The sequence below is a fragment of the Octopus sinensis genome, linkage group LG19 (genome assembly GCF_006345805.1).
Source record: "Octopus sinensis linkage group LG19, ASM634580v1, whole genome shotgun sequence".
Classification (NCBI taxonomy): Eukaryota; Metazoa; Mollusca; class Cephalopoda; order Octopoda; family Octopodidae; genus Octopus; species Octopus sinensis.
The window spans coordinates 48,717,179-48,726,138 of record NC_043015.1 but is presented as its reverse complement, the minus strand read 5'-3'; positions in this window follow the sequence as shown (position 1 = coordinate 48,726,138).

Sequence of the window (8,960 nt, the reverse complement as noted above, 5' to 3'; positions counted from 1 at the left end):
GGCCCTGATACCGCTGGGTGTCAGAACAATCCGCCTTGGGTGGCCCTACCAGAAACCGAAGTCTCCGACGGCATAGCTCTGACACTCCCATCTCACCCGCTTACCACGATGAGGTGATATATAATTACACATTTATTGGATGGTCGTTGACTCTCAAGAGTTCCTCTGACCTTTGACGGGTTTTGTTTTTCATCCTGCAGGCTGTCCAATAACACCTTCCTCACCAAGTTGGTGGGGTTGCTGGTTTAGTCGCCAACGGCCAACCATGCAACAGATTGTATTGGGTTACATGTTACCAGTAGCACACGAGTGGAAATATATATATGAAAGAAGGTTTGAAAATGCAATTTGAAAAGATTTTTATTCACTGTTTTACTTTTTTAGAAGAATATTGTCAAAAGTGAAATGTAAAACTTTGTATAAGCTTTGTTGTGTTACGTACAGGTTGTAACAAGATATTATACATATATACATTACTCTTCCTTCCCCCCACCCAACCAACCTCCCACACTGTCCCTTAAAATAGTAAACGGCTTTTAGCTTCACAGAAAAAGAAAAAAATGTTAAAACAGGTCAGGTCATCTCAAATTCTTTATAAACTCCTAAATGTATCTCCTTCTGTGTATAGGCGCATGAAAAAATGTTTCTGAAAGTCATGAGAGCTGTGCTGTTTTCTGACTTTGTAAACATGTTCACGGGTGTTAGACAGGTGGAGTTTGAAAAGGTGCTCAGAGTTATTGTTTATTTTTTGGCTTTAGGCAGAAAAAAAAAACAAAACAGAAATACATAGGTGCAGGAGTGGCTGTGTGGTAAGTAGCTTGTTTACCAACCACATGTTTCGGATTCAGTCCCACTGCGTGGCACCTTGGGCAAGTGTCTTCTGCTATAGCCTTGGGCCAACCAAAGCCTTGTGAGTGGATTTGATAGACGGAATCTGAAAGAAGCCCGTCGTATATATGTATATATATGTGTGTGCGTGTATGTTTGTGTGTCTATGTTTGTCCCCCTAGCATTGCTTGACAACCGATGCTGGTGTGTTTATGTCCCCGTCAATTAGCGGTTCGGCAAAAGAGACTGATAGAATAAGTACTGGGCTTACAAAGAATAAGTCCCGGGGTCAAGTTGCTCGATTAAAGGCAGTGCTCCAGCATGGCCGCAGTCAAATGATTGAAACCAGTAAAAGAGTAAAAGAGTATATATACTAACAAATATGACTGTCTTTGAGCTAATACCTTTCTGTGTATATATATAGATTCTTCCAAACAAAACATGATTTTTAACGAAATCCAATTATATATTTCTTTTTTGAAATTTTTGTTTAATATTTTCTCAAGATATTTCCTTGTAAACTGTTTTTTAACATTTTCTTATTATTATCAAAGAATGTATATATATATATTGTAATATTTTGTCACAACCAGTCATTTACACAACAAAGCTTTTACAAAGCTTTTACATTTTACTTTTGACAATCTTTTTCTAAAAATATTTCAAAGTCTCTAAGGAGACTACGGCAGCTGGATATTAATAGTTATCGCCAAACTAACATGGCAGTCCAGAAAATAGGATGAATGCTGCTAGAGGTGATGACCTCTTGGAGCTAATCAGCAGCACATGTTAGCTTGGCGATAACTATTATATATATATACTAGCAGAATTGCCCGGCGTTGCTCGGAGCTGAATTGCTTGAAAGTACTGTTAATGATTGCACTGAATTATGATGATTATTCAGGCAAATATTGATATAAGCTTACGGTGGGAGATAAGGACTTAACGATCAAACGTGTGCCATTGCATTGTTTTGGGGGAACCAAATTTCTGATGAGCATTATAGGGGCACCAACTTTAGTTTGAGAAAGTGTGGTGGTAGTCCGGGGTGCTCAAAGGAATTGAGTACCTCTATTGGATAGTTGATGACGTCCTCTGGGTCAGAGTTGTATCGATAGACTGATATACATAGACTTCCCCAGGATGAGTTTTAGCATTTCATCATTAATATGGTGAACAGTTTTATTCCTCGGGGCCAGTATAGCCTTTTTGCCAATCCAATCCATATTCTGATAATTAGCTTGTAGATCTGGGAACACTGCATCTCTGAGATCAGAAGGCGTCTTAACAATGGTACAAATGGAATCGATGGCAATATTACCATTTTCATCCCCTGGTATTTTGCCTTCGCCAAGTGCAAGGAGGGTGTGAGGAAATGCTGCTGATGTGATATTACGTCGCATATGAGCACGCATATTGGTGTGAAGTTTGAGAGTTACTTCCGTTTATTTTTTAAAATATGCATTAAAATGGAAAAAAATGATGGTAAATTATTTGTAAAATCATAGACTCATCGTAGACGCGCGCTAATACCCAGAAGGGCTCGATATGAATCACGACTATAAGATACCCGGTTTTGGTTAAACTGCATCGCAAAATGTGGGAGTAGTTAGGAATCTAAATCAGAGTAGACAGACACACAACCTTTCTTTTATATATAAATATTTTCGTCCTAAAAAACTTTGTATGGATTGAATGGTTACCTCTATGGAAATATATACACGCACATTATACATACATGTGTGTATAGATGAATATATAAATACATTTAAATATCTATATACACTTTTGGGCGATCTTTCTGTTTCTTAGAGTTAACTTTAGATCTTATTTTCGTGCTAAAAAACTTTGTATGGAGTGAATGGTTACCTCTATGGAAATATATACACACACGTTATACATACATGTGTGCATAGATGAATATAAATACATTTATATATCTATATACACTTTTGGGCGATCTCTGTGCTACTTAGAGATAACTTTAGATCTTATTTTCGTGCTAAAAATCTTTGTGGAGTGAATGGTTACGTGTATGGAAATATATACACACACATTATACATACATCTGTGTATAGATGAATATATAAATACATTTAGATATCTATATACACTTTTGGGCGATCTTTCTGCTACTTGGATATAGGGGCGATGTTTCGCTTGTCGTAGCACACGTTTCCGTCAATTTCCGTAAAAAATGTAAACACTGAATCGGCCATACATACATACATACATACACACACACACACACACACACATACATATACACATAAACCGAGTAAAAAATTTCAGTTATCTCTCTCTTTCACACATTACTCTGTCTCTTCACACACACTAACAGAAGCACTTCACTTACACAACATACTGTCTGTCTCCCACACTCCATCAAACACACACACACATGTACATCAATGCGTCCCATGCACGGTAACTTCAAAAGAACTTCCCTCGTCATACAATCGCTTTCTCTTAGTCTCTTTCGCTCTCATTACTTATGTAAAAAAATAAGTTTTTTACGGAAATCGACGGAAACCTGTGCTACGACAAGCGAAACATCGCCGATATAGGTCTTATATTCGTCCTAAAATACTTTCCTGTCACACACTCACGCACACGCACACACACACACACACACACACACACACACACACGCACCCTCACACACACACACACGCACACACACACTCACACACACGCACGTTAGCTTACAATTTTATTTATATATTTGCGTGTCTATGTGTGTAAAGAGGAAGTGGCAGACTGAAAGAGTCACTCATTACAAACGGTGAATTACTTTCATTTTATTCCTTGCACACTGTGTGTGTGCGTGTGCGTGTGGTGTAAAACACATTAAGAAAAGCATTTGACATACACACCAGAATGTGAGTTTTCTGTAAATTTTGCTTAATTGGAGTTTAAATTTTAAAAAGTGGACCTGGCAAAACCCGATGCATTCTACTCTTAAAAATGCTAAGTAAATTGTAATTGAAGAAATCCTATATTGTAGATTTCTATAACTGACAAAGGGAGGCAGATAAAATCTGCCTTTTATAATAAGAGATATATATAAAGTTAATCCAACCAAGAAAACACAAAAAAAAAACAAAAAAACAACAACGCGAGGACGTGGAACAAATAAAGTATTATTGGACGCTCAGGAAAGAAGGGAAGAAGGAGGGTTTGACGTTTCGAGCGGAGCTCTTCGTCGGAAACATAGGAGAAGGAAAGATCCCGAGAAGGGAAGACAGAGGGAAAAAAATCGTCATATATATATATATCTGTAAATGTAAATTTTACATAATATCGAGGTCTCTTTCTTTCTTTTGTTGTCTTACCATTTTTATCATATAAATTATATAAATATTATATATATAATATATATATATATATATTATATATATATATATATATATATATATATTAGGTTATTTCACATGAAATGATATATATGAAAGATAACAATAAAATGTTTATATATATTGATAAAACGGTAAGATAACAAAAGAAAGAAAGTGACCTCAATATTATGTAAATAGAGGAAATTTATCTATACAATATGTTACATTACTCGGTAGTCAAGATAAAACTCTGTGTTTCAGATGCCGAAGTGGAAATCCACAACACCATCTCTTCGGTTATCTGGCTATTTAGATAACCAGATAACCGAAGAGATGGTGTTGTGGATTTCCACTTCGGCATCTGAAACTCAGAGTTTTATCTTGACTACCGAGTAATGTAACATATATGTATATATATATATATATATATATATATATATATATATATATATATATATATATATATATATATATATATATATATATATAAATGCGCCCTTTTTAAAGCCTATGTTGGCTCATGGGCCTAGTTTGCCGTAGATTTTCCTATTTCTTTATTACCCACAAGGGGCTAAACATAGGGGGGATAAACAAGGACAGACATAGGTATTAAGTCGATTACATCGACCCCAGTTCGTAACTGGTACTTAATTTATCGACCCCGAAAGGATGAAAGGCAAAGTCGACCTCAGCGGAATTTGAACTCACAATGTAACGCAGACGAAATACCGCTAAGCATTTCGCCCGGCGTGCTAACATTTCTGCCAGCTCGCCGTAGATTTTCCACAGACGCAGGGACAGGACGGGTTGAAGCCTCCGGTTGCCAGATCAGACGCTTCTGTTCACCAGAGCCCCGTTAGCCGGGTGCGGCCCTGATACCGCTGGGTGTCAGAACAATCCGCCTTGGGTGGCCCTACCAGAAACCGAAGTCTCCGACGGCATAGCTCTGACACTCCCATCTCACCCGCTTACCACGATGAGGTGATATATAATTACACATTTATTGGATGGTCGTTGACTCTCAAGAGTTCCTCTGACCTTTGACGGGTTTTGTTTTTCATCCTGCAGGCTGTCCAATAACACCTTCCTCACCAAGTTGGTGGGGTTGCTGGTTTAGTCGCCAACGGCCCAACCATGCAACAGATTGTATTGGGTTACATGTTACCAGTAGCACACGAGTGGAAATATATATATGAAAGAAGGTTTGAAAATGCAATTTGAAAAGATTTTTATTCACTGTTTTACTTTTTTAGAAGAATATTGTCAAAAGTGAAATGTAAAACTTTGTATAAGCTTTGTTGTGTTACGTACAGGTTGTAACAAGATATTATACATATATACATTACTCTTCCTTCCCCCCACCCAACCAACCTCCCACACTGTCCCTTAAAATAGTAAACGGCTTTTAGCTTCACAGAAAAAGAAAAAAATGTTAAAACAGGTCAGGTCATCTCAAATTCTTTATAAACTCCTAAATGTATCTCCTTCTGTGTATAGGCGCATGAAAAAATGTTTCTGAAAGTCATGAGAGCTGTGCTGTTTTCTGACTTTGTAAACATGTTCACGGGTGTTAGACAGGTGGAGTTTGAAAAGGTGCTCAGAGTTATTGTTTATTTTTTGGCTTTAGGCAGAAAAAAAAAAAAAACAGAAATACATAGGTGCAGGGCAGGAGTGGCTGTGTGGTAAGTAGCTTGTTTACCAACCACATGTTTCGGATTCAGTCCCACTGCGTGGCACCTTGGGCAAGTGTCTTCTGCTATAGCCTTGGGCCAACCAAAGCCTTGTGAGTGGATTTGATAGACGGAATCTGAAAGAAGCCCGTCGTATATATGTATATATATGTGTGTGCGTGTATGTTTGTGTGTCTATGTTTGTCCCCCTAGCATTGCTTGACAACCGATGCTGGTGTGTTTATGTCCCCGTCACATAGCGGTTCGGCAAAAGAGACTGATAGAATAAGTACTGGGCTTACAAAGAATAAGTCCCGGGGTCAAGTTGCTCGATTAAAGGCAGTGCTCCAGCATGGCCGCAGTCAAATGATTGAAACCAGTAAAAGAGTAAAAGAGTATATATACTAACAAATATGACTGTCTTTGAGCTAATACCTTTCTGTGTATATATATAGATTCTTCCAAACAAAACATGATTTTTAACGAAATCCAATTATATATTTCTTTTTTGAAATTTTTGTTTAATATTTTCTCAAGATATTTCCTTGTAAACTGTTTTTTAACATTTTCTTATTATTATCAAAGAATGTATATATATATATATTGTAATATTTTGTCACAACCAGTCATTTACACAACAAAGCTTTTACAAAGCTTTTACATTTTACTTTTGACAATCTTTTTCTAAAAATATTTCAAAGTCTCTAAGGAGACTACGGCAGCTGGATATTAATAGTTATCGCCAAACTAACATGGCAGTCCAGAAAAATAGGATGAATGCTGCTAGAGGTGATGACCTCTTGGAGCTAATCAGCAGCACATGTTAGCTTGGCGATAACTATTATATATATATACTAGCAGAATTGCCCGGCGTTGCTCGGGCTGAATTGCTTGAAAGTACTGTTAATGATTGCACTGAATTATGATGATTATTCAGGCAAATATTGATATAAGCTTACGGTGGGAGATAAGGACTTAACGATCAAACGTGTGCCATTGCATTGTTTTGGGGGAACCAAATTTCTGATGAGCATTATAGGGGCACCAACTTTAAGTTTGAGAAAGTGTGGTGGTAGTCCGGGGTGCTCAAAGGAATTGAGTACCTCTATTGGATAGTTGATGACGTCCTCTGGGTCAGGAGTTGTATCGATAGACTGATATACATAGACTTCCCCAGGAATGAGTTTTAGCATTTCATCATTAATATGGTGAACAGTTTTATTCCTCGGGGCCAGTATAGCCTTTTTGCCAATCCAATCCATATTCTGATAATTAGCTTGTAGATCTGGGAACACTGCATCTCTGAGATCAGAAGGCGTCTTAACAATGGTACAAATGGAATCGATGGCAATATTACCATTTTCATCCCCTGGTATTTTGCCTTCGCCAAGTGCAAGGAGGGTGTGAGGAAATGCTGCTGATGTGATATTACGTCGCATATGAGCACGCATATTGGTGTGAAGTTTGAGAGTTACTTCCGTTTATTTTTTAAAATATGCATTAAAATGGAAAAAAATGATGGTAAATTATTTGTAAAATCATAGACTCATCGTAGACGCGCGCTAATACCCAGAAGGGCTCGATATGAATCACGACTATAAGATACCCGGTTTTGGTTAAACTGCATCGCAAAATGTGGGAGTAGTTAGGAATCTAAATCAGAGTAGACAGACACACAACCTTTCTTTTATATATAAATATTTTCGTCCTAAAAAACTTTGTATGGATTGAATGGTTACCTCTATGGAAATATATACACGCACATTATACATACATGTGTGTATAGATGAATATATAAATACATTTAAATATCTATATACACTTTTGGGCGATCTTTCTGTTTCTTAGAGTTAACTTTAGATCTTATTTTCGTGCTAAAAAACTTTGTATGGAGTGAATGGTTACCTCTATGGAAATATATACACACACGTTATACATACATGTGTGCATAGATGAATATATAAATACATTTATATATCTATATACACTTTTGGGCGATCTCTGTGCTACTTAGAGATAACTTTAGATCTTATTTTCGTGCTAAAAATCTTTGTGGAGTGAATGGTTACGTGTATGGAAATATATACACACACATTATACATACATCTGTGTATAGATGAATATATAAATACATTTAGATATCTATATACACTTTTGGGCGATCTTTCTGCTACTTGGATATAGGGGCGATGTTTCGCTTGTCGTAGCACACGTTTCCGTCAATTTCCGTAAAAAATGTAAACACTGAATCGGCCATACATACATACATACACACACACACACACATACATGCATACATACATATACACATAAACCGAGTAAAAAATTTCAGTTATCTCTCTCTTTCACACATTACTCTGTCTCTTCACACACACTAACAGAAGCACTTCACTTACACAACATACTGTCTGTCTCCCACACTCCATCAAACACACACACACATGTACATCAATGCGTCCCATGCACGGTAACTTCAAAAGAACTTCCCTCGTCATACAATCGCTTTCTCTTAGTCTCTTTCGCTCTCATTACTTATGTAAAAAAATAAGTTTTTTACGGAAATCGACGGAAACCTGTGCTACGACAAGCGAAACATCGCCGATATAGGTCTTATATTCGTCCTAAAATACTTTCCTGTCACACACTCACGCACACGCACACACACACACACACACACACACACACGCACCCTCACACACACACACACGCACACACACACTCACACACACGCACGTTAGCTTACAATTTTATTTATATATTTGCGTGTCTATGTGTGTAAAGAGGAAGTGGCAGACTGAAAGAGTCACTCACTACAAAAGGTGAATTACTTTCATTTTATTCCTTGCACACTGTGTGTGTGCGTGTGCGTGTGGTGTAAAACACATTAAGAAAAGCATTTGACATACACACCAGAATGTGAGTTTTCTGTAAATTTTGCTTAATTGGAGTTTAAATTTTAAAAAGTGGACCTGGCAAAACCCGATGCATTCTACTCTTAAAAATGCTAAGTAAATTGTAATTGAAGAAATCCTATATTGTAGATTTCTATAACTGACAAAGGGAGGCAGATAAAATCTGCCTTTTATAATAAGAGATATATATAAAGTTAATCCAAACAAGAAAA